The sequence below is a fragment of the Triticum aestivum genome, chromosome 3D (assembly GCF_018294505.1).
Source record: "Triticum aestivum cultivar Chinese Spring chromosome 3D, IWGSC CS RefSeq v2.1, whole genome shotgun sequence".
Taxonomy (NCBI): domain Eukaryota; kingdom Viridiplantae; phylum Streptophyta; class Magnoliopsida; order Poales; family Poaceae; genus Triticum; species Triticum aestivum.
The window spans coordinates 615,194,865-615,204,054 of record NC_057802.1 but is presented as its reverse complement, the minus strand read 5'-3'; the positions used below and the strand labels follow the sequence as shown (position 1 = coordinate 615,204,054).

The following is a 9,190-nucleotide window of genomic DNA, read 5'->3' as shown; positions in this document are numbered from 1 at the left end:
ACAACGTAGGGAGTACACACCAAACTTTCCGGCGCAGGTTCCAAATTAATCGGCGCCGACTTGTTCCGTTCGAGTCCAAACTTGCTTCTTCTACCGGAGATGGCGCATGCTCCATGCCGCAACACGGCCCTCAGCAGTCCGTACACGGACGCATGACCATGTATATGTTACTCATATTCTTCCTATATATACACGGCATCTGAACTTGCCAGCGCCGCATGTCTCGTGATATTTGAATTGGTGTCCTGATTACAAAAAAGGTTGGTATTTCAACCATGTAACTGGACTCCGTGGTGCCTGATCTAGACAGCGGGGTCTGCGCCGGGGCGACCTTGGCTCCTCCTTGACCCGCTAGAGTGGGGACTCCGGCTCGCACTTCACGTGATGGCACGACGGGGACGGCGGCTCCTCCTTGACGCGCGCCTGCGATGGTGGTGCCGGGCCCATCTGATGAAGTGAACGCTCCGTCATTATCTCTTCATCTGTCAGATCGGTCTCTGTGAGGAGGTGGGGCCGCTGCTGCGCCGTCTGGTCCTCCTCGTCGCCGGAGGAAATGACGATCTATTGCCGCCGTGGATGCCGAAGGGCCCAGAGAGCGGCGGCGGCAGCGCCAAGATCCACCTGAAAAGGAATTGCCACCGCCACTGCCTCCGCCTACCTGTGCGGAGAACCATGACTTCGGTATTGCTATTGGAGTTTTGGTGGCTCGGAGAAGAGGAGGTGGTGATGTGCATCGCCAGCACGAGGCTTACATGGCAGCGGCCATGGCCAGGCGAACAACCGAGAGTTTGTTTCTCTGGACGCGACATCGCATTGAAGTGGTAACACTTGAGAGTGACGTTCGTTAACGCCGCCGGTTTGCCGGAAAGAACATGTTTCTGTCGACTATGAAGGAGTCTATGATAACATCGTTAATCTCAAGATAATGTGCCGGCTCGGTCTCTCGGAAGTGCTTATAGGGTTAGAGTGTGTGTGCACACGCGTTATAGGGGTGAGTGTATGTGTGTATGTTAGCATGTGCGTACGTACCATATTAAATAAAAGTGTGTCACGTTTTTTTTGAGAAAAGAGGATGACCCCCGGCTTCTCCATCTGGGTGATGTATGCATCCACTTTATTAATTATTCACAGAGACCTAACAAAGTAATACATCCATATATCTGAAGCCGCCATCTTGACAACAACTGTCGTTATTCCTATCCATTGACTAAGGGATGCACAAAGTGTGAGCCGAATACCTAGACCTCTCACCTAAGCCTAACATCTAAAGCCGAGACTCCAACCAAACCACATACTAGGTCTACGTCACAAACTAGTCTGACAAACTTAGGTCGTCGCCGCCACCGTCTTCCATCGATCCATCTTCAGAGCAAATACTGACGCATCAACCTTGACAGGCCACGCCGCCGAGGCTCCACGTCGTCGATGTGTCACATGGAATGCCGCTCCACCACAGATGAAAGAGTGTCATGTTTAAGCATGCAAACTTTATATAGTGACAATTTATTAAGTAATCATGTTCAACAGAATGATCCATACGACCAAGCCCAAGTGTTTCAATTCCTAAACACAAGCAAGCTATTACAGAAGTGAGTACCCTAAATAAGCGTAAACAAACAGATGAAGAGAAGTCAGCCCAGTAAAGCTAGACGAAAATTAAGACGAAGACACAACCATATATAGATGGGGCTGCATAATGTGCGTAACTTAGCTCTACACAAGTTACAACACTAGTAACTTGGATATATAACTTGGTTTTCGACATGTAGCGCCTGTAATGCTTCGATAGATGTTAGAGTGCCAGCAACATAAGTGGAGTAGTAACTTATTTCTCCCGCCTGTAGTCAAGGTAGAGCTTGGGGACGTCGACGTAGCCCTTGGTGAGCAGGTCGACGCGGATCTTGGCGAGCAGGACACCCATGCTGTGGGGTTCCTTCCTCTTGTGCGCCTGCACCTCCTCGTCCAGCTCCTGCCTGCGCGCCTCGAGCCACCCTTGCGGGAACACCCCGGTGGGCGCGAGCTCCGCGGCGGTGGGGATCTTCACCAGGCCCTCGGCGTTGTAGAAGGCGGCCATGATACGGTTGTCGTCGAAGCGAACCATGCCTTGGGCGACCGGGGTCGCGGTGGCGGGGTCGTACTCCCTGATGATCCTGTCGACCGCGTCGTCCAGTTCACGTGGATCCATCGCCGCCGACTCGGGAAACGTTAGCAGATCTGTTTTGAGTATCTCCCGGAGAGGAGCGTCATCCGAGCAGGACGCCTTCTCCGCGGGCGCCGGGAACATGTCCAGCGCCTCACTCTCCCCTGCCTCGGGAGCAGCCACATCGACGGAACCCTCCTTGCCGGCCATCGGTAGACCCACAATACTTAGTCTCGGACGATGGCGATGGATTTTGGGTATTAGAGATTGATGTGGCGGCGGTGCCGGAGTATACAAAGCCAGCCAGAGGGAGACGTACGAAGCCTACCTTTCCCTTTTCCTAACTCGTGATGCTGGGGGAGTCCGTAAAGAATATTTCACGTGAGGTTCAAAAAATATATATTCACGTGGCCAACGTAAATAAGGCTGATTCTGCTGGAAATACTTAGATTCTGATGTGGGTTTTAGTTCCCTATTTTCTCAATCTATTAATCTTCAAAAAATATTGGTGCAACAACCAAGTGTGTCTCATAAAAAGAATGATAAACCAAGTGCTACATACGGTGGAAAGCTAGCTTTCTGCTTGTTCTTGCTTGGCAATCATGGGTACGTGCTAGTGGAAGTGCATGGATTGTCCCAGGGTGCTACTACACTGTGTGTGCATGTTGCCCAAGGATCATGAAAATCTCTTCTGTCTTTTGAATCATTTGTATCGTAAAAGTTTTGCACTTATAAGAAAATCAACTGTTTAGTCGAGAAATGCCAGGACCTGGCTGACACGACGTGTAGCCAGGTGAAGACAACAGATGTTGCCACGTCGGACGAGGAAAATAATAAAGAGACTGGACTTAGGGCATCTTCGATCTGCGCGTCCAGAACTCGCGTCCCTTGCATCCCCTAGGGGCGAGCGGGGGCACAAACCCTAGCCCCCCGCTGCCCCCTCCTCCTCCCTCTCCCGTCCCCTCGCCTTCCCTATAGGTGGCCGCTTAGAAAGCCCGTGCTCCACCGGCATGGATCTCATGTCCCACAGCCGTGGCGCGGCTACCTGGAGGGTGGTGCACGGCGGTGTGAGATCTTCCTACACGTCTGCTCCTCCTAGACGCGTGGCGTCGCTCCGGTGACAACATGGGGACGATGGACTCGACAGAGATCTACAACGCAAGGGCCCCAGAGTAGCTGCTCCGGACACGGCGGCGACGGTGTCCATTCCGTCAGGGTTGATGGGTCAGGAGGTGGCTTCATGTGGAAGTGCCTGGGAGCAGCAAATCAAGGGATCCCATACCCGAATTTGTCGCCGGAAGCGCGTTGCGGCCGGAGCTTTCTCAGGCATCAACAGTGATTGATGCGGGAGGTCCGCAGCCCTACGTGATATGCAAACGTGGTCATGAACTCATGATCACACACAAAACATGTGCAATCGTTACATGTCACAAAAAGCAAGAAAACATGTTCCGAACTGTAACATGATGTATATGAGGACACAAGAATGTATACATAAATGCGAGACTGACACAATCACACATCCGAGTAACCCAAATATGCTATCAAGAGATAGATAAACAGCTAGAGAAGGAAGCATGCCCGAGTTACACGAAAACTAGAACGGCACTGCACACAACAACATTGCAATGGCCATTGTGAGAATAGAAAACAAACACAAGAGTCTCCAAAAAGCATTTCAATGGCAATCGTCGGACAAACTTAGTTAGATACATGGGAGCTCACAAAATCCACTGTACATGTATGAGAAAACCAGGAGTGAAACGGATCACTAGGAATCAGGCGTGCATTCTTTGCATAAACTGCTTCATCCATCCATCACTGCTGGTGGGTGCTGAACCCGGATGGGCACCGTGAAGTCAAGGTAGAGCTCGGGGAGCTCGACGTAGCCCCTGGTGAGCAAGTCAGACGCGGATCTTGGCGAGCAGGAATCGCAAGCTGTCGGGCTCATACCTCTTCTCCGGCTGCACACCTCCTCGTCTAGCTCCCGCCTCCGCTCATCTAGCCACCCTGGCGGGATCACCTCGGTGGGCAGGAGGTCCTCGTTGGTGGGTAACCCCAACCAGTTGATGTGGATGAATGCCCGACTGATGTCATAGTCTCCGAAGCGAACCATGCCTCGGGCGGTCGGCGTCACGGGGGAGGGTTTGGACTCCCTGATGACCCTGCCGACCGCATCGTCCAGTTGACGTCCGTCCAGCACCGCCGCCTCCGGGAAGGCTAGCAGATCTGACTTGATTCTCTCCCGCAGCATAGCCAGGTCGGCCGGCTCGGGGAACATGTCGACCGGCGAAGCCTCGGGAGCATCCTTCGTTTTGACGACAAACGGTGGATGGTCGCTCTGGGGCACGATTGTGATTGCTGTGGATTTTTGAGGCGCCCAGGCGTTTGAGGGGTGTTTGAGGCGCCCGACTGTAAATGCTCGTAGAGCTTTTGAATTGTTCAGCTTGTTTTCCTGTACTCTGCTCCAGCAGTTCTGTCCCTCCTTCCGCACTCATAAGAACTCATCTCATGGCAGGGTTCGTGACTGGATGACACTGAGTATATATCAAATTTCATACTGAAATAACATTTCAATAAATCCACATGGCATGAATTATCAGTCTATCACTGTATGCAAAATGCATAGTAGTACTAGTACATAGGGTCACTTGAGATTTGAACAAAACACGAGGATATCCATTCAGGACAAAACAACCTTTAATGCATTTAAAGAGAAGTGATATGAATAGAAAAGATGAAGGAAAACACACCAAAATGCCATGCTACTAGTGCTTGATTACTGTAATGTTAACTTTGCGGGGTGGGCCAGTTTTACGCAACAACAAGAAATCTTGGGACTCATCACTCGTATACAGTTCAAATCCAAACCTTGTCTCTATCTAACCTAGATACCAATAATCAAACCTATTTTGTACGAAGAGTACCTCTTTTATCACAGGATAGACCCAACGATAAAAGTTCACTTATAACGGCTGGCTCCTGAAGAAGAAACTGGTGCCGTCTTGCATGAATCATAGAATTATTGTCGTGGTTTTAGTTAAAACCACGTCACCAAAACATTCACCAGCTTCCACCCGAAAGCATGACACCAAAACAAAAGCTTCAGCCATCTCTACTCCACTGAAGCCCAAGAGCAAACAGATGTCATTGGGAGGCAATGAGTGGTGGCTGGTGGATATGATTTCTATACTATACACCCGCTTACAACTGGGTCCACAAGCGGGGTTCCGAGTGCTAAAAAACAAGCTTGGATTGTGCGTGCTCAAAAGGAAAACAAGGGGGGATCTGCTGGTTGCAATATTCAAACTGAATTTATTGTACATATTTTTCTGGGAACTAGTTTGTTGTATGTATATGAGTGGAGTGGTTTTTACATGAAAATAAAAAAGAAGAAAATGGTGGTGCTGCTTCCAGAAAATGTGGTGTCATCTTTGCACATGAAGCATTTCAAGACATCATTACCCCAGAGTTCTCCAAATGTATTGAACATGCATATTATGAAGCAACATGGATAGTCTACAATTCCGCCGAGTAATATTTGGTACTCCAATTTCATGCCCGTTACATTTGAAAAGGCTAGTAACGAGAAGATAAATTTTATTCAAGCTAATCAACAATATGTTGTGGCTGTCGGATATTCAAGCTAATCAACAATCAGCAGTGACCATTATACATTTGAAAAGGCTAATAACAAGAAGACAAATTTTATTAATCGATTGAGATTCCTTGCCATAAAAACGCTTTTACTCCCAGATCTTACAAATGCATTCATAATTTTCTTAGAGCAAAGGCACACCTCCCCTGCTTTGATGGAAACAGTTCACAAAACTCATGCCTATCTTGTTGAGCAAAGCATACATGTTCTTCATACTACAATCTAAAAGCACGCATACATTTATATCTATAACTACACACGAGATCTCTTCAATGCGAGAAGGCGCTCTACTACATCTGTCATTGATGGTCTTTCATCCACATCAAGACCAAGACATCCCATGGCAACCCTTGTAATGCTACTAAGAAGCTCCAAATCTCTTGGTTCTTCAAATTCTTTGTCGAACAACTCGGTTGGTATCATCTCTTTTTTCTGAGCATCAAGGAAGTTTCTTAGTAAGCTATTGTTATCCAAATACGTAGCCTTTCTCCCACTTACAAGTTCCAATAGTACAACTCCAAAGCTGTAGACATCACTTTTTTCTGTCAGTAGGCCAGTTTGTAGATATGCTGGATCCATGTAAGTCCTGTCGCCAATGACTGTTAAGGTGTGCTCTTTATCTTTTGCAATCAACCTTGATATACCAAAGTCAGATATCTTTGGTACATAATCATCATCCAAGAGTATATTTGCTGGTTTCACATCACCATGTAGAATTGTCTTGCTAGTTTTTGAATGCATGTAAGCAAGACCATCGGCTGATTCTGCAGCAATATTTAGACGTTTATCTATGTCAAGAGTCACCTTCTTCTTGTCGTTGTTGTTGTTGTTGTTGTTGTTGTTGTTGTTGTTGTTGTTGTTGTTGTTGTTGTTGTTGTTGTTGTTGTTGTTGTTGTTGTGAAGAGTGTCATCGAGGCTGCCTCTTGAGAGGAACTCGTAAACTAGCATCGGCATATCAACTTCCAGGCAACAACCTACGAGCCTAACAATGTTCTTGTGGATGACTTGAGATTGAATAATGACTTCGTTTGCAAATTGCTCGTTTGGTGCGATATTGTCCTTAATGGGCTTCTTTACCGCAACTAGTTGATTATCAAGAAAGCCCTTGTAAACTTCACCATAGCAACCCTTGCCTATAAAATTTGTAGTTTTTATAATCTGCTTGAGCTCGTCTCTTGTGTAGATCTTTATAATTTTTGCCTTTTCTAGTGCAGGGCCGCCATTTCTCTCAAAAAATGGTCTCATCTTCCTTTTCTCTCTACGGAGAAGGACGACAAACCCCAAAAGTGCTATGAGAAAAAGACCGCCGGTTGCACCTATATACGGGGAGCAAAGAAACCACGTTATATACCTTATAGATCAAACCATTTATAGACCTTGTGCACAAGTGAACCTTTGTGATTATGTGATCAACAAACAGATCGATATAAGGTCAGTTAGTAAAAACATGGATCAGACTATGCCGCAATATATAAAGACAGTCAAACAAATTTGCCAAATCATATGCATATCCAAATTGGTTCTTTAGATGATAGGTTGAGGGTAATTAAGTTGGTTACCTAGTGACAGCTTTGCTGGTAGAGGAAATATATCGGTGCAACGCCCTTGTATGGCATTGCCCCTGGTTCCGGCAGGGCAGGTGCACTTGTATCCTCCTTCCATGTTCTGGCATATCCCATGGCAAGGGTACAGATCTGGCCGCTCACACTCGTTAATGTCTACAAACCAGGCAAGCGTGCATAGTTCTTAGTAATATAAATAGCTAGATAGATGAATTAATGCCACAGATACTCCTACTAGATGAACGAATTGATGAAAGGTCTAGTATATATGACCTTGGCAACCAGCAGTTGGTATATAAGGATTGCCTTGGTACCCGTCCAAGCACCTGCAGATGTAGGCATCAGTGTAAAAGAAGGGGACTTGGACGCACATGCTGTTGTCGCTGGTGCACGCGTATCCCTTGGGCGCTGGTTGATGAGGTCGCGGACATTGATCGAAACCGGCGACAAAGTCTAGCACGACGGGCACCCCTCGGGCGTCGTTCCTCCGCAAGAAAACGTCGCCGTCGAGGTCCGTCGTCGTGAAGTTGTACCAGGACTTGTCCGCAAGCATGGCGTAGGAGCAATCTTTGTTTTTGTAGTACTCCCTGTCAAGATACACGCTGACGTCGAACACGCCGGGTCTCAACGGCTCGGGCTGTATGGCGACCTGGCAGCAGCCCCAGCCTGAGCACGCCGTCGTGTTGATGCCCTTGGGCAGGGAGACTCCCGCGTACGCCTCACAACTGGGACCAAGGTTCTGCTGGGCCTTGGCAGATCTCCCGATGCCCATCAGCACGGTGCTTCCCTGTGACAGCAGGAACGGACTCTGGTACGGGAATTGTATAGTTATCGTTCTCGCCGTGTTCCACGTCGAGTTGAATCTGCAGTCGTAGCTGAACGGGGCGTGCACCAGTAGCTTCCCCTCCACCACGGACACGCCCGAGAGCTCAACAGGCGACCAGGATGAGTTGATAAACTTATCTGGCTCGCGGATGATGTTGGTGGAGTAGTAGATTACTTCGGTCTTGGTTTGCCCCCAGCCGAAAGTAGCATCAGCGGGAAAGAAGGCGCGGGGGGGGGGGGGGGGGGGGGGGGGGGGGGGGGGGGATGGAAGGTGTCATCACAGGTGATTCGGAAGCCTGGGAGGTAGCAGTCATCCTTGATGCCGAAGGGGTAAGGGATGCTCACTTGGCCGCACTTGTCGGGGCACCCCGGGAGCGTGATCGGTGCCGGCGTAACACCATGTTTTTGCTGGCTGGCCACTACCATGATTGCTGCTGCCTCGAGGAGGAGCGGTGACAGAAGCAGGTAGGTCGTCATGGTGAATTGGTGCTGGTGATGATGCTATGTGTTTCTTACTCTTATTATATAGTAGTAGATCCAGTTGGAGAACTCTTCTTCCATGGAGTTCTGTACATGGATGTTTGTGACTCTTATTACATGCTGTACATGGATGCCGTCCTGGAAAAGCTTTCACACGGATGATGGTCAGTCAGTCATCAATGGAGCTCCCACTTACACAGATTCATTAATAGAATAAGATGCCCATATCAAACTTTATACACTCTTTGGAATCCTCATTCTATTCCTCCAGAAGAAAAGAAAAGAAACATGATTGATTGCGTCCCACAAAAAGAAAAGATAGATACTTTTGCTAAATGTCAACAAAAAAAATCATGCTTTTGCTAAACCTGATACTATCTTGTCTGCCAGGTGCCATCTCATTTCAGGAGACCCCGGCTTCTCGGGAGAAGAGTGAATACGAATGCTCGACTTGACAGCAAGAGGTGAACCCAAGTGTGCCAATACAAATATATGTTTTCTCTCTAAAAGAATCCTTTTCTGTAG

The 9,190-nt window shown here is 48.2% G+C and overlaps 1 pseudogene; it reads right to left on the bottom strand.

The window, feature by feature from the left end:
• Positions 1-5,879: 5,879 nt before the first annotated feature.
• On the bottom strand, positions 5,880-8,662 carry LOC123075965 (wall-associated receptor kinase 2-like; annotated as a pseudogene).
• Positions 8,663-9,190: the final 528 nt, after the last annotated feature.